Source organism: Schistocerca cancellata, chromosome 1, assembly GCF_023864275.1.
Source record: "Schistocerca cancellata isolate TAMUIC-IGC-003103 chromosome 1, iqSchCanc2.1, whole genome shotgun sequence".
Classification (NCBI taxonomy): Eukaryota; Metazoa; Arthropoda; class Insecta; order Orthoptera; family Acrididae; genus Schistocerca; species Schistocerca cancellata.
In genome coordinates, this window is record NC_064626.1 from 1,175,995,842 (window position 1) to 1,176,022,590 (window position 26,749).

Below are 26,749 nucleotides of genomic sequence, written 5' to 3' on the forward strand. Positions count from 1 at the left end.
CGTCCACGAAATGTGAACGTGTAGTGTGAGATAGTGAACCATCAGCTCATAGGACCGTTTCTGAAGCTTCAGAGCCTCCTAACAGACCATCTTCCACGGACGCTAGAAGACGTTCCTCTGCAGAATAAGAGCAACCTGTAGTACTACCATTATTAACCAGCCCATGGTGCATCAAGTACTATAACAGGCCTTTAAGAATTGTTTCCAAAGCGTTGGTCTGGACGCAGAGGATCTGTACCTTTGCCGGCCCGTTCCCCCGATTTGACGCCTGCAGAATTTTTTCTGTGGGGAAAACTGAATGATGTTGCCTACAAGGTGATACCAACTACACCCTATGATATCCATTTCTACATCTACATCTAATTCTACATTGTTACTCTGCAATTCACACTTAGGAGCCTAGCACAGGGTTCATCAAACCATTTTCATACTACTTCTCTACCATTCATCTCTCGAATGGCGCATGGGAAAAAGGAACACCTAAATCTTTCCGTTAGAGCTCTGATTTCTCTTATTTTATTATGATGGTCGTTTCTCCCCACGTAGGTGGGTTCAACAAAATATTTTCGCATTCGGAAGAGAAAGTTGGTGATTGAAATTTAGTAAATAGATCTCGCCGGAAAGAAAACCGCCTTTGTTTCATTGACTGCCATCCCAACTCGCGTATCATATCAGTGACAGTCTCACCCCTATTGCGCGATAACACAAAACGAGCTGCCCTTCTTTGCACTTTTTCGATGGCCTCCGTCAATCCTACCTGGTAAGGATCACACACCGCGCAGCAATATTCCAGCAGAGGACGGACAAGTGTTGTGTAGACTGTCTCTTAAGCGCGTTTGTCGCATCTTCTAAGTGTTCTGCCAACAAAGCGCAGTCTTTGTTTCGCCTTCCCCACAATATTATCTATGTGGTCTTTCCGATTTAAGTTGCTCGTAATTGTAATTCCTAGGTATTTAGTCGAATTGATAGACCTTAGATTTGTGCGATTTATCGTATACCCCAAATTAATCGGATTTCTTTTAGTACCCATGTGGATGACCTTGCACATTTCTTTGTTTAGTGCCAATTGCCACTTTTCACACCGTACAGAAATTCTCTCTAGATCTTTTTGTAACTGGAATTGACCGTCTGACGATTTTACTAGACGCTAAATTACAGCGTCATCTGCAAACAATCTAAGGGGGCTCTCAGATAATCACCTAGATCATTTATATAAATCAGGAACAGCAGAGGGCCTACGAGACTACCTTGCGGAATGCCAGATATCACTTCTGTTCTACTCGATGATTTACCGTCTATCACTAGGAACTGTGACCTCTCTGAGAGGAAATCACGAATCCAGTCACACAACTGAGACGATACTCCATATGCAATCAATTTGATTAATAGTCGCATGTGAAGAACGGTATCAAAAGCGTTCTGGAAATCTAGGAATATGGAATCGATATGAGATCTCTTGTCGACAGGACTCGTTACATCGTGGGAATAAAGAGCTAGCTGCGTTGCACAAGAACGATATTTTCTGAATCTGTGTTGGTTATCTATCAATAAGTCATTTTCTGCAAGGTGATTCACAATGTTCGAGTACAGTATATGCTACAAAATCCTACTGCAAATTGAGGTCAGTGATATGGATCTATAATTCAATGGGTTACTCCTATTTCCTTTCTTGGATATTGGTTTGACCTGTGCTACTTTCCAGTCGTTAGGAACAGACCTTTCGTCAAGTGAGCGGTTGTATGTGATTGCTAAGAAAGGCGCTATTGTGTCTGCATACTCTGAAAGGAACCTGATTGGTATACCATCTGGACCGGAAGACTTACCTTTCTTAAACGATTTGAGTCGTTTCGCAACATCTAAGATATCTACTTTTATGTCACTCATGCTAACAGCTGTTCTGGTTTAGAATTCTGCAATATTTACTTCGTCTTCTTTCGTGAAGGAATTACCGAAAACTGTATTTAGTAACTCCGCTTTAGTGGCACCATCATCGGTAACATTTCCATCGCTATCACGCAGTGACGGTATTGATTGTTCTTTGCCACTGGTGTACTTTACATACGAACAGAATCTCTTTGGGTTTTCTACCATATTTTGAGCCAATGTTTCATTGTGGAAACTAGTAAAAGCGTCTCGCATTGACGTCCGCTCTAAATTTCGAGCTTCCGTGATACTTAGCCAGTCTTGCGGTTTTTGCGTTCTTCAAGAATTTGGCACGCTTTCTTCGTTGCTTCTGCAACAGCCTTCTGACGTACACAAAACACGTCAGAACACTGCTGTTCCCATAGTTTGCTCTTCAAATTAAAATCAGAATGATCTTTTAGTGTTTTATTGAACAATGCAGGCCTCTTTTCCACTTCATTTATGATCAATTCACTATCGATGTCTTCATCCCTGACAACAGCCATTTTACGAACTTCAGTTTCCAACTACAGACAACAGAGACGGCGACTACATTGTCCCCCGTGCGCGCGCACGCATATAACCTGTGACAGGGGAGACAGGACGAAGACGGTTGCGTCGCCCTTCTGTCGGCGGCCGGAGCAACTGAAAAGTGTGCCGCTGTCGCGTCGCTCCTTGTGCGCTCTTACATATGATTGTACAGACTCTGCGGGAAAGACGAGACAGTTGCGCGACAAAAAGTCTCCCGTGTGCTCCCGCCCCAATTTAAAGGGATGATCATTAATAAACAGCTGATTAAAGAGATCGAGCTGAGCACTCAAATCTTTACTCGTATTGACCGCAAGTATTTTCAATATATTTCTTAAAATAGTTTTCAGAAGGTTAAGAAGTTAAATTAAAATGACGGATCAATGGATCTCTGACAGAAATGCGCTCTTCGCGGGATGGTCAGGAACAGGTGTGCTCATTAAGCAATTCGGTACTTGTTGATGTGTAATTCGTTATCGAGCGAACAGTAAACACCTTTTTAGTTAAGTAAAAAACATAAAGAGTCACGCAACGACCCAAATAATTATAGGGAGCTGGCAGTGATCCCTGTCGTTGGAAGACTGTACTCGAAGCTGCTGAAAGATCTCGTAGAGAAACAAACGAGTCGCGAGTAACAAAAAGAGCAAGCAGGATTCCGAGAAGGAAGATCGGTAACGGACAGCTTCTTCACAATGAAACTAATATGTGAAAAACGCAGAAAGGTTTGACTGGGGACACTTGTGGCATTGATTAACCTAGAGAAAGCATGTGATAATATACTCACCAACAAACTGTGGAAAGAGTTGAAAGAGATAGAGTTACATCAAAAATTGCGAAACTCTCTTACGAAATTATATTAAAATAACACTGCGAGAGTAAACATTAGGAATAGTTGGACAGAAGAATGTGAGGTGGATAAGGGTCTGCAGTAGGGATGAGGGCTGTCACCGACCTTTTTTCAAGCTGTATCTATGAGTAATCCTGCAGAATTGGCATAGAAAATGCCAGGTTATGGGAGTGGCAGTAGAGGACAGTAATGAGATATTTAACCTGTATTTCGTAGATGACTATATTGCACTAGCAGAAGACGATAATCTGAGCTTAAAGAGGAATACAATAAGTCTGGCCTTAAGAAGAACATGAAGTGTGAGTACTTGGATGTTGGAACAGAAATAGTAAATAATTTGGAGGTAGATGGTGAATAATTGTAGAGGTGGAAAAGGTAAACAGGGCACAAGCAATGATGAAATCATTAGTGGGATTAATAAAGGACGAGCTGTAACAAGATCAATGAACTTTTTTCTATGGAACCAAAAAACAGGAACAACGACGAAGAAGAGACTTTATAAGATAATAGTCCAGAAGCTGGTTTTGTACGAAGCAGAAGCCTCTGACATTAGCAAAAAATAAATAAAATAAAATAGACTAGTAGGCACTAAGATGGATTACTTAAGACGAAGTTCAAGCTGTACTAGGATGGATAGGATGAGATACGACGTAATCTGAGAAAGGATGAAAATGGATAGGCATATCTGTTACGATATCCAACAAAAACAGCTGATGGCTTCGCCCTGTGACTAGGATGAATGAAGACCGGATACCAAATAGGATATTACATAGGGTACCATGCCAGCAGTAGATATCTGGTCGCCCACAACACACCTGGGAAATGATATGGAGGAGGCAATGGAAGCAAGGAATATGAACGTTAAGGGCAGCCAAGACAGAAGAATATGGCGACTGCGGACTTAGGCGGCGCCAGCAGTGGATAATCCCCAAGAAGAAGTGAAAAACATCGTCGAGTAATTATTTCTTACGCACAAGTGGACAGTTAAATAAGTTGGAGGTTGTTTTTCTTAAATAAAATACTTTGAAAATTTCTTGAGAGAAATCGCTTTTTTTTCATGGGCTCGTCTTTTATTAAAATTTAGCAATTAGCTGATGTCGCCCCCTTCAGCGTTATCAAGCTGCATCACTGTAAAATTGCATAATGCATGTAACATGATCTATAGCGGGCACACACTCTCTCACAGGGGTTTTGTGGCTGTGCCATGTTTAAATCATTAACGTAAACATAGCGTACCGCCACAAGCATAACAGTGCCAAAGTCGTGGTTTCGTGGTTTCACATTAGCCTATCATTAATTGCCCTCCGCCACACACAGATGGGTGGCTTGCAGAGTCAAGCATAACAGTGCCAAAGTCGTGGTTTCGTGGTTTCACATTAGCCTATCGCCGGCCGGAGTGGCCGAGCGGTTCTAGGCGCTACAGTCTGGAACCGCGCGACCGCTACGGTCGCAGGTTTGAATCCTGCCTCGGGCATGGATGTGTGTGATGTCCTTAGGTTAATTAGGTTTAAGTAGTTCTAAGTTGTAGGGGACTGATGACCTAAGAAGTTAAGTCCCATAGTGCTCAGAGCCATTTGAACCATTAGCCTATCATTAATTGCCCTCCGCCACACACCGATGGGTGGCTTGCAGAGTATAAATGTAGATGTAATTATTTATGAAATGTACAAAGATTTAAAAAACTTCCGTGAAAATATTTATGAAAAATGCACTATACTCATTTGCGCAGAAAGTTCCTTGTGATAACGAAACGACCGTAAACAGAAACAAAACTCAACATACGGTAAGTGCACCAGAAAGCAATATGGCAGACTCAGAGACGTAACCACAGCAGACAGCTACCAGCTCGCGCATGCGCATTGAGGCCACTAGTACCGAATTTAGAACTGGCCCTATTCCTTTATCCCTAGAATTATCGCGCGTCGCTACTAACGCGATCATAATAGTGAGCCCGTTCACACGATAGACTCCCGCCATTCACGCAACTGGCTGTTAATCGATTACAAGTTCGTTCATCGTGTAAAACGGGCTTAAGACACGCTGGCTTAAAACACCGGAAAATGCCGCGATTATTTATGGACAAATCAAAATTACTAAGACGCATGAAAACTTCAAGAACACAGACATAAACCGTACAGACACAAACAGCAATAAAATGTCACGCGGAATTAAGAATAAAACTTATTCAAGATGGTGCTGAAACTACACATGGTGAAATCACTACCACGTCGTATGAAAAAAGCTACACAAACTTTAAATTGAAACTAAATTAAAAGTAAAAGAAATAAAATACATACACACGATAAAAGTTCACACATACATTCCAGTTAAAAGAAAAGTTAGACAATTCAATTTTAAATCTGTGCTGGCGCAAGAAACTTCCTATACCACGTGTTCTGTTTGAACAAAGCAACGACCGGGAAAACTTACTACATACAGAAAATATACTCATGGTTACATACGAATCGCCTACAGAACTTGAAAATAAACTGTCAGATCAAATGTGTACATCAGTCACACACCATCACACACATTAACGCACTCAGCAGCGCCAAGTCCGTCTTAAATGCACGCACTCTTCACTCACCGAAGGTCCAGTCCCGTGTGCCGAGAACACGCTCTCCCTCAACGAACTTCCGCCAGGTAGCTGGAAAAGATCATAGGGTCCTTTCCGCCAACAACTTAATTACTGTCGAATGACAACCGAAAAGGTACAAATCTCTTTGCCTTTGTAACACCGAAAATTCAGATAAAATACCTTCTGCACCATTCAAAATTTTTCGCCGTTTAATATCCGTTGATATTGTACTTCTGATTCTGAATCTGTAAGCTTTTTGCAGAAACTATATTCAATAAGTAATCGATTTAACAGTTAATTTATTTCTGACTGTATATATAAATATGATGAAAATATTGTAAATCGGTGGGTAATAGCCAAGGGAACTTTATTTAAATGTATCGATAGGAGCGACGAAATGGTAGTGGCTGTGCTATTGTTTATCTTGGCGTATGGAGAGTCCATTGCGTTGCGAGCAGAGAGGGGGCTGAGCAGCTTGAGTCATGAAAGAGTGCGGAAGTGTTTATTGGGCGCCCCCGCAGACGCAGGGTGCAGTAAAACTACGTGATCAAAAATAACCGGACGCCCCCAAAAACATACAGTTTTCATATCAGGTGCATTGTGCTACCAACTACTGCCAGGTACTTCACATCTGCGACCTCAGTAGTCAGACATCGCATAGAGCTCAGAATGGGGCGCTCCGCGGAACTCAAGGACTTCGAACGCGGCCAGATGATTGGGTGCCACTTGTGTTATAAGTCTGTACGTGAGATTTCCACACTCCTAAACATCCCTAGGTCCACTGTTTCCGATGTGATGGTGAAGTCGAAATGTGGACACGTACAGCACAAAAGCGTACAGGCCGACCTCACCTGCTGACTGACAGAGACCGCCGACAGTTGACGAGGGTCGTAATATGTAATAGGCAGACACCTATCACACAGGAATTCCAAACTGCATCAGGATCCACTACAAGTACTATGACAGTTAGGCGGTAGGTTAGAAAACTTGGATATCATGGTCGAGCGGCTGCTCATAAGCCACACATCACGCCGGTAAATGCCAAACGACACATCGCTTGGTGTAAGGAGCAAACACATTGGACGACTGAACAGTGGAAAAACGTTGTGCCGGCCGGTGTGGCCTTGCGGTTCTAGGTGCTTCAGTCTGGAACCGCGTGACCGCTACAGTCGCAGGTTCGAATCCTGCCTCGGGCATGGATGTGTGTGATGAGCTTAGGTTAGTTAGGTTTAAGTAGTTCTAAGTTCTAGGGGACTGATGACCACAGATGTTACGTCCCATAGTGATCAGAGCCATTTGAACCATTTTTGAAAAACGTTGTGTAGGTGACGAATCACGGTTCACAATGTGGCGGTCCGATGGCAAGGTGTGGGTGTGACGAATGCCCGGTGAAGGTCATCTGCCAGCATATGTAGTGCCATAGTGCCAACAGTAGAATTCGTAGACGGTGGTGCTATGGTGTGGTCGTGTTTCTCATGGAGGGGGCTTGCACCCCGTGTTTTGCGTGACACTGACACAGAACAGGCTGTTTTAGGCACAGGATGTTTTAAGCAAACTCTTGCTTCCCACTGTTGAAGAGCAATTCGGGAATGGCGATTTCATCTTTCAACACCATCGAGTATCTAATGCACGTCCTGTGGCGGAGTGGTTACACAACAATAACATCCCCGTAATGGACTGGCATGCACAGAGTCCTGACCTGAATCCTGTGGAACACCTTTGGGATGTTTCGGAAGGCTATCTTTGTGCCAGACCTCACGAACGTGGGCCTGAGGGAGTGGAAGCTGTCATCAAGACTGAGGTTGGGCCAACACCGTATTTAATTCGTTAACCCGCGAGTATTAAGACCACGGCAGGAATGGACAGGCGAACGAAGCTGCAATTCCAATTGCTGCCTGTCCCATAATTAGCCGTAACTCTGGAGACGACTCGGGGTCCTCATCCAGCGGCAGTTCAGCATTGTCGTCGGTTACATTTTTCGTCGTCCGCACAGCTACAACGTCGTAAGACTGTTAAGCGAAAAATTATAAAGTTAAGAAGGCACTGCCAAGTGACATTTCTTTCACAAAGTATGATTCACTTGAATAATAACCTTCAGTAGTTAAAACTTTCAGGACCTCTGTATTGTCATTGTCCTCAGACGTTATTACCAGGCAGGGTCTCTTTCTTTTCCATGCAATCACCGAGTGTCGTAAGAATATCAAAATTGATTAACTATTTGCTGCCAGTTTTATGTGTTTGCCAATGACCAGTTTCCGTCTAAATTTTCTGCCTAACTATTCATTCATGTATTGCATTACAGAGCTTAATTGATTTGAATGTTTGGGTATTAACTTCACTAACTTAAAGTAACGCAAAATTTCACTGGCCAAACTAATAACTAAAGATGAAACTTCTTTATTTAAATGAGTGTGTCTCTGCTTAAATTGCAGAATGACTGAGAAGATGAAACTTCTACGTTATTTGATTCTGAAACAGCTGAGTAAAACTGAACGTACTGAACCTACTTTCTCTTTACTTTTTCTTATCATGTCAACACTGACCCACAATAATCTAGCGCAACGAAATCTGACTGCTCCAAAAAATTACAACCTGACTTCAAATAATTAATTCAAAAGAATGGCCCTGACTAAAAATAAATCTTAACAATAACCTATACATTCCATTAAGCACTTACAAAAATCTTCATTACGCGAAGTACTGCAATACAGCGAGCGTCAATACTGCCAGCTAGATAAAAGGTTCTAACTACTAAAGCCACTAACTACTAATAGGCATGTGGTTAGCGAAGGAAAGATTTTGTTGCAAACCAAATAATGTATTTTTTTTGCCGTAATAATGTGACATCCAGTTCAAACACGAATATAAATCGTCATTGACATCTAGTACAAAGGTGTATAATCATGAATAATATTCGATCTCCAAGTCGAACAAGTACAGATTGTTAGACTACGCTAACACTTCAGACTTCTACCCTCCATCAGTGCTAACTTCTCACATCTAACGTCCATCATAGCTGGCTGTTCACCTCCAACTGCCCAACAGTACTTCCATAACTGCTGGCGACTAACTTCCAGTTGCCCAACAGTACTGGCGATTAACTTTCAACAACGAGTCCAACAAGCTACAGAGTCTCTTACAAAGAAAGCGCAGTCAGAGATCCAATGCAAAACGCTACACAGCGCTGCCAACACAGAAGCAGCCCACTTACAAAGATACAGCACAAATTAAGAGAGCGCAATTTCATTTATTCTGTATTTAGCTTATCGAGTGACTTCTGCTCACTTGGTATGTATTTTATTGTTGTTATTTTAAAAGTAAAATCAGATTATTCCTTCAGAAGGGTCTGCTGTACACTTTCCTACAACTAACAGGTGTTATTTTCCTTCGGTATCGATAGCCTTACTCGCTGTAAAATATCATTAGGGATGCGCGATTACCGTCAGTTATATGGCAATCCAGTTGCCGATTAGGAAGGAGGAGGTTACACCTTGACTGAGAAAGCTACGCTGGCTACAGCTGTTGTTACCACAGCACACAGCCAGATGCTGTACTGTTACAATATATAAGACAAACTTGACGTCACACTCACTCATTCATTCATACAGATGATAGAGAGAGAAAGGAACTTTGGGGGCACAAAATGTAGGTAATGTAGATAGGATTAGATGCTTACTGGAAAAATTGATACTTTAATGTAAATGTGCACTACTGAATGGAGACAAACACGAAGTACAAAACTAAATTACAGGCTCATGGAGTGTGACAGCATGCAATACAAGTTAAACAGTATGAAACGAATCTAACAGTGATCTTTTATACTAAAGTAGTGACTCATTGTGGCTGTATTTTTCGCTATCTCCGAAATGCCACGTACATGCCTGTTTGGTTTTCACAGAATTGATACTCTATTCGCCTGCCTCAGAAATTCAGACTAATATTAGAGTTTTTTCGTGAGTTATTGCTGCATTTCACGTCGTTTTGTCCTACTTCAATGTTTACTCGTGTAAAACAGACTAAAAATTGGAGAGAATCGTACGCAACGTGTTCTCCACAGTACACGATAGCCAATTTAGGACGTGTTTTCCCTGTTCTCAGCTTCACAAGTTTAAGCGTCACGTTTCCAGAGCACGCTCGGTGGTGGGTGTGGTCCTTCGACCCCCGTTGCCGGCAGCTGCGGTTATCTCCGGACGCGCCAGCAGGCGCCTGCTGGTCACGCTAGCTACGCACAAACACGCACGCCGGGGCGACACCTCCGTTATGTACACACGCACATAGAGCGCGCCGCCCCGAGGTCCCCCCTTCGAGCTCCAAACACAATCAGGTAATTGCGGAGCTCCGGTGGCCAGAGGCACCTAGCGGCCGTACGCCGAACTAGAGGCGTCCCGCGCGTTGCGGTAACGGGCGGTCCGCACCGTCCCATCTACTGATTAACGGGCGACCTGAGCGCTGCGGATGCACTCTAAAGGCGCGTAAAGGATGGGTCTTGCCAACGGATGAAATCCGCGAAAAGCAGCTTATGGATACGCTACCATGGCGAACGGAATATACAGGGTGATTCAAAAAGAATACCACAACTTTAAAAATGTGTATTTAATGAAAGAAACATAATATAACCTTCTGTTATACATCATTACAAAGAGTATTTAAAAAGGATTTTTTTCACTCAAAAACAAGTTCAGAGATGTTCAATATGGCCCCCTCCAGACACTCGAGCAATATCAACCCGATACTCCAACTCGTTCCACACTCTCTGTAGCATATCAGGCGTAACAGTTTGGATAGCTGCTGTTATTTCTCGTTTCAAATCATCAATGGTGGCTGGGAGAGGTGGCCGAAACACCATATCCTTAACAAACTCCCATAAGAAAAAATCGCAGGGGGTAAGATCAGGGCTTCTTGGAGGCCAGTGATGAAGTGCTCTGTCACGGGCTGCCTGGCGGCCGATCCATCGCCTCGGGTAGTTGACGTTTAGGTAGTTACGGACAGATAAGTGCCGATGTGGTGGCGCTCCATCCTGCTGAAATACGAATTGTTGTGCTTCTTGTTCGAGCTGAGGGAACAGCCAATTCTCTAACATCTCCAGATACTGTAGTCCAGTTACAGTAGCACCTTCGAAGAAAAAGGGACCAAAAACTTTATTGGCTGAACAAACAAGCGAACAAATGTACAACTAAATGAAACTTTATAGCTCCCTTAATTCGCCGACAGATAGTGCTTAGCTCTGCCTTTTGTCGTTGCAGAGTTTTAAATTCCTAAAGGTGTGATATTCTTTTTGAATCACCCTGTATTACTACGCCCTCAACTACAATTGACAGGCAGATATTTTTGACGGTGGTACTGTAAGCGCACCACCTACAATCGCGCTTAGTCATTGTGGATCACTTTGCCTTCCGTCGGAGGTTACGTCTCAGCTCCCCATGTCTGGTGCGAATTTGCATCAGGGGGATGCGTGGATTGCAGTCTGCACCAGGTACCAGCATCGTGGGGGGGGGGGGACATGACTTACTAGGCTCTTTGATACATCTACATCTACATTTATACACTGCAAATCACATTTAAGTGCCTGGCAGAGGATTCATCGCACCACCCTCACAATTCTCTATTATTCCAATCTTGTCTAGCATGTGGAAAGAGTGAACACCTATATCTTTCCGTACGAGTTCTGATTTCCCTTATTTTATCTTGCTGATCGTTTCTCCCCATTGAGGACGGTGTCAACAAAATATTTTCGCATTCGAAGGAGAAAGTTGGTGATTGGAATTTCGCGAGAAGATTCCGTCGCAACGAAAAACGACTTTCTTTTAATGATGTCCAGCCCAAATCCTGTATCATTTCTGTGGCACCCCTCTCCCATATTTCGCGATAATGCAAAACGTGCTGCCTTCCTTTGAACTTTTTGATGTACTCCGTCAGTCCTATTTGGTAAGGATCCCACACCGCGCAGCAGTATTCTAAAAGAGGACGGACAAGCGTAGTGTAGGTAGTCTCCTTAGTAGGTCTGTTACATTATCTAAGCGTCCTGCCAATAAAACGCAGCCTTTGGTTAGCCTTCCCCACAACATTTTCTGTGTTCTTTCCAATTTAAGTTGTTCATCATTATAATACCTAGGTATTTAGTTGAATTTACGGCTTTTAGATTAGACTGCTTTATAGTGTAACCGAAATTTAACGAGTTCCCTTTAGCACTCATGTGGATGACCTGACACTTTTCAGCCGAAAATAGTGTAGCTGAAGGCATCTATTCTGATGACGCAGTTCCAAAATTTGCAGCAGAAAAAGTTAGAAGGAAGAGCTAAGTGCATTTTGAAGTCAACTATCGCTATGACGATTTTTGGTTATTTATACTGCTTCATTAATAATCAGTTAAACTATGTTGCTTATAAAAAGCGTTTTACTTCTCTGTTTCCATTTATAAAACTATTTAAAAAATACTTAACTTTATACTTTGCTTAGTAAACTACTTTTATAAAAAAAATGGTTTCTCAAAGAGAAATTATTGGATGTTTTTGAAGGTTAGTTGGGGAAGGAGTGAAAAAGAAGTTCAAACTCCAGGCCATTGTTTGGTTTTATGGACGTAGTAGTGACAACGTGGAATTTGAGTTGGAGAGGAAAGCAACATCTCATAATAAGTCACGTGATTAGAGGCAGCGAGCTAAACTCGTTGCAGCAAGCAGAATCTCTGTCATTACGCGCTATGCGAAGAGGAGCTGACAGTTTTTCTCATTTATACCTGAAATTGAAATCAAGCATAGATTTTAACAATAAAATGACTTGAAACTTCCTGGCAGATTAAAACTCTGTGCCAGACCGAGACTCGAACTCATTCTAATAAAATGACCTCTCTTACTGCTATTATACGTAATATACTAGTAGAGTTAACCTAATTTTTCCGAAATTACTAATGCGATGGTTATTGTTGTTACACGTGGTCGTTTGAAAATTGTTGGTAGTTCTTTTCACAAACGACAGAATTGCAGTTATCTAGTGAAAGCCCGTTTTTTATTGCACTGTCTTAATTCACCGCGTCCACAGGAGCGAAAGACAAACTGTCGGTTTGGCAGGCAGTATTACGGTTACTCCGCAAGAGGTATGAAAAATTTTTTACGCTTTTATAAGATCTGAAATCCGTTTATATTCATAACGTCCGTTTTTTCCCATAATAAGCTTTTATATTTTATGGCTTTTGCTTAATCCAGAACAGATACCAAAACAATGCAGATAATGTACGTATTAGAAAATATTCTAGATAATTCCTGTAGTGAGTTAGATATTAACGTTCTGTCATTTTAAGACTATAATCTTTCATCGAGATTTACATCTAAGGATCAACATATATTCCTTCAACTCATGAAAATATCTCTGCAAGTATTTTAAAGTTTACTTTCACAACTGAGATTTTAGTCAGTTTACCGTAATATGCAGGATACAAAACAAGACTTATCTGAGCGTATGTAAAGCTCAATACTTCTCCTTTTAGTAAAAAGCTCAACGTTTGATCAGCAACAAAAATGCCCTAAATTGTGCACTGTAAATGCTTAATGACATACTAGACTTCGTGTCCCGAGTCACGTGGCTTAGTTGTTGGTTTCAATAAAATGTCATCATGCGCAGTCTTTGCTATCTACGGTATATGCATTAAGCACAGGCATGTGCAGGGTTGCCAACCGCATTTTGCTTCAACAAATCGTTGAGGCGAAATAACGAATGTTGTAAGGAGTGTGTCAAAACTCTCCATCGAAAACAATATAGTCAACGTTACGCTATTCTGTGAAATGAGTAAGACTGAAAATAAATAATCACTCAGATGTCAATAGTAATAATCTGAGGGCGAAACAATTGAGCGAATTGTTGTGAGACGAGTCAGTCGAGAGTTTGGAGACTGAAGACGGGTCACGCTGCCCTCACATCGGTGATGGCAGATCCTACCACTCTCAAGGCCTCATTTCATTTATGTGGCTAGGAGAGATTTAGATAGCTTAACTACGCTTGAAGATGGAATTCAAGGTAAAATTCGCAAGCATAGTGCAAAACCAATTGCAGGGTTAGGCTCGTGATTGTTAGTCGGAGCCTGCAATAATCCTATGTTTTGCTTATCAGTTAAAGAAGCCTCCATATCCTACAAATAATAATAATTATTCTCCACGTTCCATTCATAAATATGCTGTGGTTGTTAAATGTTAATGTAACTTTGAAATTCAAATAATCTGGCACTCAGCCATTATTGATACAGGGCTATTACAAATGATTGAAGCGATTTCATAAATTCACTGTAGCTCCATTCATTGACATATGGTCACGACACACTACAGATACGTAGAAAAACTCATAAAGTTTTGTTCGGCTGAAGCCGCACTTCAGGTTTCTGCCGCCAGAGCGCTCGAGAGCGCAGTGAGACAAAATGGCGACAGGAGCCGAGAAAGCGTATGTCGTGCTTCAAATGCACTCACATCAGTCAGTCATAACAGTGCAACGACACTTCAGGACGAAGTTCAACAAAGATCGATCAACTGCTAACTCCATTCGGCGATGGTATGCGCAGTTTAAAGCTTCTGGATGCCTCTGTAAGGGGAAATCAACGGGTCGGCCTGCAGTGTGCGAAGAAACGGTTGAACGCGTGCGAGCAAGTTTCACGCGTAGCCCGCGGAAGTCGACGAATAAAGCAAGCAGGGAGCTAAACGTACCACAGCCGACGGTTTGGAAAATCTTACGGAAAAGGCTAAAGCAGATGCCTTACCGTTTACAGTTGCTACAAGCCCTGAGACAGTCAAAGTCAAACGCTTTGAATTTTCGGCGCGGTTGCAACAGCTCATGGAAGAGGATGCGTTCAGTGCGAAACTTGTTTTCAGTGATGAAGCAAAATTTTTTCTTAATGGTTAAGTGAACAGACATAATGTGCGAATCTGGGCGGTAGAGAATCCTCACGCATTCGTGCAGCAAATTCGCAATTCACCAAAAGTTAACGTGTTTTGTGCAATCTCACGGTTTAAAGTTTACGGCCCCTTTTTCTTCTGCGAAAAAAAAAAACGTTACAGGACACGTGTATCTGGACATGCTGGAAAATTGGCTCATGCCACAACTGGAGACCGACAGCGCCGATTTCATCTTTCAACAGGATGGTGCTCCACCGCACTTCCATCATGATGTTCGGCATTTCTTAAACAGGAGGTTGGAAAACCGATGGATCGGTCATGGTGTAGATCATGATCAGCAATTCATGTCATGGCCTCCACGCTCTCCCGACTTAACACCATGCGATTTCTTTCTTTGGGGTTATGTGGAAGATTCAGTGTTTAAACCTCCTCTACCAAGAAACGTGCCAGAACTGCGAGCTCGCATCAACGATGCTTTCGAACTCATTGATGGGGACATGCTGCGCCGAGTGTGGGAGGAACTTGATTATCGGCTTGATGTCTGCCGAATCACTAAAGGGGCACATATCGAACATTTGTGAATGCCTAAAAAAACTTTTTTAGTTTTTGTATGTGTGTGCAAAGCATTGTGAAAATATCTCAAATAATAAAGTTATTGTAGAGCTGTGAAATCGCTTCAATCATTTGTAATAACCCTGTACTTATGTCACTGTCAGGCATTTCGCCATTATTATTACTTGTCAAACTATTATTGGTCATGATGATTTCTGAAGTTTTTAAATAGACTTCATTTATGAAATCTCCTCTGACAAATTATTTAGTAGTTAACAGGACCCAAGCAAAGTCCTTTTTATTAAATTCATTCTTAGTAACATTAAGCTTTAGCCGTGCCGCTACATGCTTCTGCGGATTGCTGTAAACCACAAGGAAAAAATCAGTACCTAAAGAGGTGACTGCAAAATGTACGGCCAAACGGAGACACTGATGCACCACAACATGGCAGGTACCCTAATCCAGTAAATTCCGTCGCACAAACCACATTCTGTATCACCTGTAAACTCTCGTTCAAATACGCAATAGCTTAGGTATTCATTGTTACAGGTTCATTTGATCCAGTAGTGTTTCATATCCCAATGGGCAGTCAGATAGCTTATCCAAATGCTAGTTTTAAGCTTTTCATGTAACCATCTGTTGAGGGCTTAAATGACTGAAACATGCACACAGTGTTATGCAGGTTAGATTCCAATTACTGACAGCTCCGGTTGCTTATCGAGTCACAGACGAACCTAGGCTTTATTTACTGTAGGTACGTTACATTGTACGTTACATATATAGTTGTATGTACGTTAACAATGTTACGGAATTTTTTGAACACACCTCGTATGCGACACACGTGGTGGTGCAGGTAACGCGGGTGTGACATTGACCGAGCAATGCTGCTAGGAAAACTATCGCATTCTACGCTCCGGTAGCCTACGGTAATTTTTACAGCCGGAAGCAGTTGCGGGGAAAGTCCGTGTTGCCACTTGGTCATTGATTAAGGCCGCGTAGAGCGGGACGCGGTACAAGAAACAAGGAGCGGTCCTCGAAAGCCGCGGCATTGAACCCTGTAGCCGGCTGGAGAGGCGCTGACGCAGCCTCCCATTGTGTCTCGCCCCACGGTGCGAGGGGCTTTCCTGTTTGCCTCATCCCGGCCTGTGTTCCGCGTTTTTGTCGAGCTTCGTCTGCGCCAGCAGCAGCAGCAGCGGCGGCGACAAACCCATCAATCTTGCGGCGTAAAGCGCTTTGCGGCGTGGGACACCAGGAAGGGACGCGTATTCTCTACACAGACATCACGCTGCAGTGTTCAGTTCGGGTACGTTTCCTGTGTGTACGAAGGCTGGAATATGGCGATGGAGGGGAGCAGCTACGATAAATGTCTGATAAAATTAGCTTCTAGCGTTAACTTGTAGCACGGATCTATGTAACCAGACAGGTGCAAAGAATGGTTCAAATGGCTCTGAGCACTATGGGACTTAACATCTATGGTCATCAGTCCCCTAGGACTTAGAACTACTTAAACCTAACTAACCTAAGGACAGCACACAACACCCAGCCATCACGAAGCACAGAAAATCCCTGACCCCGCCGGGAATCGAACCCGGGAACCCGGGCGTGGGAAGCGAGAACGCTACCGCACGACCACGAGATGCGGGCACAGGTGCAGTATTCGTGAGTTACGAAAAGCACATGACACTACTGTTGGATCGGGCAGAGGTCCTGACTCCAGCATTGGACGAAGGTCCGCTGACAGTAAGTCACCTCTAACGGAGTGAAGGGGAGGAAGTCTACTAGGATGCTTAGCATAGATGATTTTGGAACGGGAAGGAGAAGTAGTTGGCTTCGTAGGAAGTGAAGAAGGTTCCACACACTTAAGGATTCAGGTTCGGAACCATTTATTTCCCAATAGTTCATCCTTATTAGGGAACGTGTCTCCAGTGCCTTTATATCTTTGCACATCAACGATTACACCCTCCCACTGTATATGTTAGTCCTTTTCAGCAGCTCTCGATTCCTTAGTTCTACCTTTCGCTATTAAAGGCGAACGATGTGCTTGTTAACTCGTTCCGACACTGCACTGTCCACCACAATGGGAAACAAGTGCGAATCAATACTTGTTCCTTTCTAGATTCTTGCACACAGTGAGTATCGAAAATTACTCTTTGCGTCTATACGCAATTATTCACAACAGGAGACAAGTGCCAGATATTTTAACATACCAAAAAAAATCAACTATTACTATATATTAGTCGTTGCTACTCCAATATAGCCAAGCTCTGCAGACCTTGTCCTTCTCCAACAGGCAGAGATCTCAACATAATAACTGTTGCTGAATACTTATCGGAAATTCAGTTGTCCTCCCTCTTATGTGTACAGTCTTTTCGTAGTTTATTGCAGCAACATCGAAATGCCATTCTATAGTGACTCCGAGGCTAGATTGTAGCACTGTTTCCTTGTAATAACTGTTTTGTCACTGGCCGTTTATGTACTGGTTTTTCAGGGATTTCTGAACGAGTTTCCCCCGTAGAAATGTTTTCCCTGACTCTTTCAAAGGACTTTCTAATGATTCATCCAGAAGGTTCTCGAGCTTCTTCTAGTCGCTTTGGTACCTATGGGCATTGTTCTCTCCTAGCCATTGTAGCACCACCACATCCTCGGCATGTTGTCAACAGATCTAACTACACAAGGAGCTCTGGACACCTTTCTGATGTCTGCCACGCACCACACATTGCAGGTTCTCTTAAATAGAATGCTTGATAAAATTTCTCTCCTTTATCATGATCACGCCACTTTTCACATTAAAAAATTAAATAGCGAAATTGCGATCGTATGTTGAATCAAACGAGATATATGAAGGGACGGAGAATTTTTTGACAGGGAGAGTGCAGCAGGCTGCCTTGGATGGAGAGTCAGTCCAAGGTAAGGAGTAACTTCAGGAATTCCACCGGAAAGTGTGTTGGGACCCTAGCTTTTCAAATTTCATTTTAATGACGTAGCATGTTAACAACACACTGAAGCACCAAAAAAACTGGCATAGGCATGCGTATTCAAATACAGAGATACGTAAACAGGCAGAATACGGCATTGCGGTCGGCAACGCCTATATAAAACCACAAGTGTCTGGTGCAGTAGTTAGATCGGTTACTGCTGCTAAAATGGTAGGCTATCAAGATTTAAGTGAGTTTGAATGCGGTGTTATAGTCAGCGCACGAGCGATGGGACACAGCATTTCAGATGTAGCTATAAAGCGGGGATTTTCCAGTACGGCCTTGAGTGTGCCTTACATATCATGAATCTGGTAAAACATCAATACTCCGACATAGCTGTGGCCGGAAAAAGATCCTGCAAGAAGGGGACCAATGACGACTGAAGGGAACCGTTCAACGTGACAGAAGAGCAACCCTTCCGCAAATTTCTGCAGATTTCAATGCTGGGCCATCAACAAATGTCAGCTTGCGAACAATTCAATGAAACATCATCGATATGGGCATTCGAAGCCGAAGGTCCAATCGTCTAAGCTTGATGACTGCACGACACAAAGCCTTATACCTCACCTGAGCCCGTCAACAGCGACATTGGAATGGTGATGACTGGAAACATGTTGCCTGGTCGGACGAATGTCTTTCCAAATTGTATCGAGCGGATGGATGTGTACGGGTAAGGAGATAACCTCACGAATCCATGGACCCGGCATGTCATCAGGGCTCTGTTAAAGGAGGTGGAGACTGTGTAATGGTGTGGGGCGTGTACAGTTTGAGTGATATGGGACCCCTGATACGTCTAGATACGACTCTGAGAGGTGACACGTACGTAAGCATCCTGTCTGATCACCTGCATGTATTCATGTCCATTGTGCATTTGGACGGACTCGGGAAATTCCAGCAAGACAATGCGACACCCCACACTTCCAGAACTGCTACAGAGTAGCTCCAGGAACACTCTTCTGAGTTTAAACATTTCCGGTGGCCACCATACTCCCCAGACATGACAATTATTGAGCATATCTGGAATGCCTTGCAACGTGCTGTTCAGAAGAGATCTCCACCCCCCCCCCCCCCGTACTCTTACGAATTTATGGACAGCCCTGCGGGACTCGTGGTCTCAGTTCCCTCCAGTACTAAGTCAGACGTTTAGTGGAGTCCACGCCACGTCGTGCTGTGGCACTTCTGCGTTCTCATGGGGCCCCTACACTATATTAGGCATGTGTACCAGTTTCTTTGGCTCTTCAGTGTAATATGAACCCCAGATTATTTGCAGATAATGTAGCTACCTATAATGCAGGACGTTCTAAAAGAAAGAGCGTCATAAATATTCAAGTAGACCTTGATAATATTTCAAAGTGATGCAAACTTTGGCAGCTTGCTCCAAATAGAAGGGTGCCGGAGTTTCTGAGGAAACGAAATCGTTCGATCAAATAAGGTGACCCGTGCGCGGCTCGTGTTCGTGCCGTTTATTGCTTGACAGCTTGTCTTTGCGGTGCCGCCGTCTCGTTTCTTATTCGATTTATTGGCGCCACTAAGTTGCTGGTTTGCTTGCCCTTGAGTAGCAGCAGAAGCGCTTATCGATAAGTGCACTGTCATACTATCTCTGGAGCGACCACTAGTATTTCCGGCTCGTGGTCTGTAGGAGCGTTGTGTCCCCCCTACCCTCCATCTCTACACCCTACATCTCCTTTCCCAAGGTGGCTTCCATCAACTCCCCCTCCCGGATGATGCCCTCTCTCCCTCCATTTATCCCTCCTATCAACTCTGATCCTCATTCCCCCTCCTTTCCTCTGTCCTTTCCCTGGGATCCCTCTTCCCCCCCTTCCGTCCTGTTTTCTCCCCACTAAACCTCTCCCTACCTCCCTTCTCCGCCCCCCCCCCCCGAGTCCTTTTGTATTCCCCTCCTCTGCCTACCCCACTCCCTGTCGCTTCTGCCCAGCTCCCCTCACCCCTCTTATGGGTCCTCATCCTCCATCAGCTCCTTTCCCGGCTCCCCCCCTTCGCTTTTACTCTCTTTTCCCCCCTTTTTTATTTTCCCATCATCTGTCCAGTTTCCTCCCACCTGCTCTCCGCTGTGGTATGTCACATTTGCCAACTTTTTAGTGCAGTGTTCCAGTGACTATTCAGTGTTGTTCGTCTTTCTCAAGTTACGAACAGAAACCATGCTGTCGCTAGGTGTGAATTTTATGTCTTTTGCGAACAGAAACCAGACTGTCGCCGTGTTTCTTTTTTTTTTAATTGTCTGTCTATTGTTTTACCTGTCTGCTTCGTATGTATTTTATTAGCGTCATCATCCCTCTGTTCTTTGTTTTAAGTTCCACGATTTCTTTTCGCCATGTTACTTTTTAAGTCTCCAATTTTATCGCCTGTTTTTATTATTTATTCTCTTCATCTTTCTAACAAAGTCTGTAGGCTGAAGAGCGGCATACTAAGCTGCTGCCAGCCCGCCCCCTTCACGGGGGGGGGGGGGGGGGAATTGAAATTCAATAAAGGAAAAAAAATCTGTAGGAGCTCAGTCGGGACGGAGCGCCAGTAAGGTCCGGACAGTCAGTACTCGCCGACCACTGGAGTCACACATGCACTGTCCGACGCACGGAGACTGGAGCGAGAACGACCGTTGGTTGGTCGGTCGTTTGGTCGGTCGTTCGTCTCATTGGGCAACGTGTATTTGATCTTTTGGGTTCGTGGACCTCGTCAGTTGGTCATCTTGCCGGACGTGGGTCGGTTCCTTCCTTGTACAGAGATGTCGGGCGCCCAAACGGAAAGTGTTCCCTCTGGATGGTTGGGTCCGAGCCAGTGTGCCCGGGTCGCCGTATCTCCGAGTTTCGAATGGACAACAAGGGAGTCGGGATGGAGCTGCAGTGAGCTCCAAACAGCCATGACTCGCCCAGCCGTTGCCGACGCACATAGCTTGAGTGGGGACGACGACCTTGGTTGTTCGTTCGGTCGGTCGTCTCATCGGACGACGTGTATTTGGTTGCCGACCGCTTATGGAAACTTTGCCTGTGTCGACATGTGATTCGTCCTTGTTGTGTTCCACAGTGACTGGTTTTAGGATTGTCTGAGTTATTGGTGCAAGTGTTTACGTGGGACTGTGTGTAGCTTCTGTGATCTCCACTGAGCAGTTATGAATGCTGTCTGCGTACTGGAGCAGGCAGGCGGTCGGTTGGGACAGAGCAGTGAGTGTTTGTTTCCTCGCCGTGTTGATGCTGTCCGGCACGTCGCGTAGTTCTACACCCTATGGTGTTGTTCATATTTTTGAGTGGTTATTGTGTCTTGGCTTTGTTAAGACGCCAATATTTGAAGACGTAGTGCTGCTGGTATCTTCGTCCTTGCTGACATTTTCCGTTGTCGTGCCGTTGTTCGGGTGGAAGGGAATTGATTAGGTTGTTTGTCGGTCCTTTAGCCGTCCCTGGGTCGGGTTGCCATCCAATTATTTGATCTTACTTGGCTGCCTATCTCAACTAACGTTACGTTAAAGTTACCTCTTCAGGACGACAATTGGAATACTTCTGAGCAGTACTGCTCTGTTGGTTTTAGATTAGTCTGAAGTACTGTGCGAAGCCTTCAGCCGTCTATTTAGTTTGTTTTAAATTTAAAATAAGGCCTTAAGCCTTCAGTTGTTTGATGTTCAGTATGTGGCCTTAAGCCGAGTTTTTACGTGAATATTTGTAAGATAGTGCCTTAAGCAATCTTAAATTAAAATCCGAAAATTCACTTATTTAACACCTTTCTAAAATCCAGTATTTATTAACTTTCCGGCTCTTTGCCACTGCCACTTCATTCTTCTCTTACAGCACAAAAAAGCGCCAATAAGTTCGAATACCAAAATTTTTGGGAAAAATTTTTAAGATGCCGAGGAAGGTAGAATGAGGCAGCACTTTTCAGCCAGTCTGTTAAGCAGACAGGAACATATTACCATTTTTTGGGCTCCGATAGGAGCATTTTTCCGCTGGTCCCTTCTCCCTGCTGAAGCAGGGCATGTTAACTCATATGAAAAGAAACGTACTGGTGAGTAAAATTTAGATAGTTTGCTTTTGTGAATCTGAGATAATGCAGAACTGATTTTACAGCTTATACTGGATTTTACGTGCAAAAAAAATGCATGTTCTTCAGTACTACAACATGGAGTTACCAGATAATAAAGGAGACAATTAACAGCGTATTCCTTCTTGTTGCGTCACTTTATAAACTACCGTTTCACCGGATTTTACTTGCTTATTGCACTTATTGGAGGTAGGGTAACACTGAAGCTCTGTAACTCGGAAACGGATAAATATAAGCAGAACATTTTCGAAGCTGCTTGAGATCGGGATTTTAGGAATACATTGTAAAAATTACAGCCATGTCCTGTGCTGATGTAATCATTACATTTTATATCCCTACGAAATGTTCCATCCTGGTATTTTCATGAGTTGACGTATTCCAACAGTGACTCGTTAGTATTGTATTCACAGCATACTACGTCTTTTCATTTGTGAAGTGCACCATTTCACATTTTTGAACATTTAAAGCAAGTTGCCAATCTTTTCAACACTTCGAAATCCAATCAAGATTTGACTACAAATTGTGCAGTTTTTTCAGCGAGTGCTTTATTATCGATAACTTCATCATCTGCGAAAGAATTGATGTTATTATTAATATTGTCTGTGATGTCGTTAATATACAACATTTAGAGCAAGAGTACCAACACACTTCCCTAGAGCACATGAGAAGTAAATCTGTCGATGACTCTCGATCCAAGATAACACGCTGTGTCCTCCGTACAAAAAAAAAAAAAAAGTCCTCGATCTAGTCACAGATTTTCTACATCTACATGGTTACTCAGCAATTCACACTTAGGTGCCTGGCAGAGGGTTCATCGAACCATTTTCATACTACGTCTCTACCGTTCCACTCTCGAATGGCGCGTGGAAAAAAGGAACACCTAAATCTTTCTGTTCGAGCTCCGATTTCTCTTATTTTATTATGATGATCATTTCTCCCTACGTAGGTGGGTGTCAACAAAATATTTTCGCATTCGGAAGAGAAAGTTGATGATTGAAATTTCGTAAATAGATCTCGCCGCAAAGAAAACTGCCTTTGTTTCAGTGACTGCCACCCCAACTCGCGTATCATGTCAGTGACACTCTCACCCCTATTGCGCGATAACACAAAACGAGCTGCCCTTCTTTGCACTTTTTCTATGTCCTCTGTCAATCTTACCTGGTAAGGATCTCATACCGCGCAAAAATATTCGGACAAATGTAGTGTAGGCTGTCTCTTTAGAGGGTTTGTCGCATCTTCTAAGTCTTCTGCCAACAAAGCGCAGTTTTTGTTTCACCTTCCCCCACAATATTATCTATGTGGTCTTTCCAATTTAAGTTGCTCGTAATTGTAATTCCTAGGTATTTAGTCGAATTGGTATGACCCAAATTTATCGGATTTCCTTTAGTACTCATGTGGATGACCTCGCACTTTTCTTTGTTTAGTGCCAATTGCCACTTTTCGCACCATACAAAAATTCTCTCTAGATCATTTTGTAATTGGAATTGATCGTCTGATAATTTTACTAGACGGTAAATTACAGGGTCATCTGCAAACAATCTAAGGGGGCTGCTCAGATTATCACCTAGATCATTTATGTAAATCAGGAACAGCAGAGGGCCTATGACACTACCTTGAGGAACGCCAGATATCACTTCTGTTCTACCCGATGATTTACCGTCTATCACTACGAACTGTAACCTCTCTGAGAGGAAATCACGAATCCAGTCACACAACTGAGACGGTACTCCATATGCACGCAATTTGATTGATAGTCGCTTGTGATGAACGGTATCAAAAGCCTTCTGGAAATCTAGGAACATGGAATCGATCTGAGAACCCTTGTCGACAGCACTCATTACTTGATGGGAATAAAGAGCTAGCTGTGTTGCACAAGAACGATATTTTCTGAATCCGTGTTGTTTATGTATCAAATCATTTTCCTCAAGGTGATTCATAATGTTTCTAAGTAGGCTGTATAGGTTTTTTTATTGGTAACGCCACGTAGCGCTCTGTATGAAAATCACTGGTTGTGCTGTGTGCAGTCTGTGGCTGGTTTGCATTGTTGTTGGCTATTGTAGTGTTGGGCAGTTGGCTGTTAACAGCGCGTAGCGTTGCGCAGTTGGAGGTGAGCCGCCAGCAGTGGTGGATGTGGGGAAGTGAGGTGGCGGATTTTTGAGAGCGGATGATCTGGACGTGTGTCCATCAGAAACAGTACATGTGTAAGAATGGATGTCATGAACTGCTATATATATTATGACTTTTGAACACTGTTGTTGTTGTGGTCTTCAGTCCAGAGACTGGTTTGATGCAGCTCTCCATGCCAGTAAAGCTGCATGCCCTCGGGAAAAATTACGGCCGTAGTTTCCCCTTACTTTCAGCCGTTCGCAGTACCCGCACAGCAAGGCCGTTTTGGTTATTGTTACAAGGCCAGATCAGTCAATCATCCAGACTGTTACCCTTGCAAACTACTGAAAAGGCTGCTGCCCGTCTTCAGGAACCACACGTTTGTCTGGCCTCTCATCAGATACCCCTCCGTTGTGGTTGCACCTACGGTACGGCTATCTGTATCGCTGAGGCACGCAAGCCTCCCCACCAACGGCAAGGTCTATGGTTCATGGGGGGGGGGGGGGGGGGTTTGAACACTAGTAAGGTAAATACATTGTTTGTTCTCTATCAAAATCTTTCATTTGCTAACTATGCCTATCAGTAGTTAGTGCCTTCAGTAGTTTGAATCTTTTTTTAGCTGGCAGTAGTGGCGCTCACTGTATTACAGTAGTTCGAGTAACGAAGATTTTTGTGAGCTAAGTGATTTGTGAAAGGTATAGGTTGTTAGTCAGGGCCATTATTTTGTAGGGATTATTGAACGTCAGATTGCGTTGAGCTAAAAAAATATTGTTTGTCAGTTTAAACACGGTCATGTATAATTTTTCTAAGGGGACGTTTTATGTTGTTTCATACTCCATGGATGGTACTTTTGAAAATAAGTGTAGATCCGGTACTGAATCATATGCTTTTCAGAAATCAAGGAATAGTACTGGTACTTGAATGCCCTGCTCCATGGTTTTCAGGATGTCATATGAGAACAATGAGAACTGGGTTTTACATGATCGACGTTTTCCGAACCCATGCACACTCAGTCTTCGATTATTTGTCGTATATATTTCAGTCTTCCACTACAGCTTTTGTTGTATGTAGTTCCTTTTAATATCGTGGAAGTTACTACATGATATCTCAACACACATAGAACCATCATTTAGCTTCTTCTCGTCAGCCTTTTCCTCAAATTCTTTTCCTCAAATTCTTTTCCTTAAATTCTTTTCCTCGTTGATTCTACGGAACTCAATCTCATTTCTTATCAGTTTACTTATATTGCAGCAGCCTTCTGTAACTTCACATCTCCTAGTTTTCTGCCCCATTCCTTTCTGATTTTCCCGCAATCTGCGATTCATTTCCTTGCACTGCTGAGCTTCACATGTACACTCTCATATTAAGGCCTATGTTTGATACTAGTAAAATTCTTTAACGATGAATGCTCTGGACCTTAGGGGACTCAAGGTCGAGATTATCGACGGGAATGGTCCCTTTGGCTGTGCTGGTCTCTTCCTTATGTCCTCCTTGCTACATCTGTCATCTGCTTCCAAAGCAGCATAACATCTTCTCAGTTTTTCTACTACACTGGCAAAAGGCACAGACGGTAAGAGCATTTGCCCCAAAAGGCGAGGTGCAAGGTTCGAGTCTCGGCATACGAAGTTCCACAGCAGAAGAAACAGAATATATTGCAGATATAAAAAATATTCCAAATATTTATTAATATATGGTACTGGACAACAGAAAATGTAGAAAAAATCAAATATTTTGTGGAGACTATTCAGACAAAAGACTCATTTAAAGGGAAGGATACACAGAAATGAAAAAAAAGTGTAGAAAATCTACTACAAATAATGCTTAGCAGCATTTCGAAGCAGAAGCGAAAGAGGAATATCTGTATGCTGACAGACGTCTAGTATTAACAAGCCCGATATATTGTAGATATTAGAAAGAAGAATTAAACGGAAAATCTTAGATCGTCACAAAAATTAAGAAATGGGCTTGATGGAAATGTAGGAAATTTGTGAGAAGCAATAACTAAGAGAAGTTTTAGGACGTATTTACAGGATGGATAACAACAGACTCACCAAGCACATCTTCAAATATCTTGAGTTTCAAAAATGGCTCAGATGGGACTTAACATCTGAGGTCATCAGTCCCCTAGACCTAGAACTACTAAAATCTAACTAACCTAAGGACATCACACACATCCATGCCCGAGGTAGGATGCGAACCTGAGACCGTAGCAGCAGCGCGGTTACGGACTGAAGCGCCTAGAACCGCTCGGCCACAGCGGCAAATATCTTAAGGGGGGTAGGACGTCAAACAGGCCGACTTGGAGCAGGAGAGGCACCACAGGACATTTTAATTTCCACTGTCT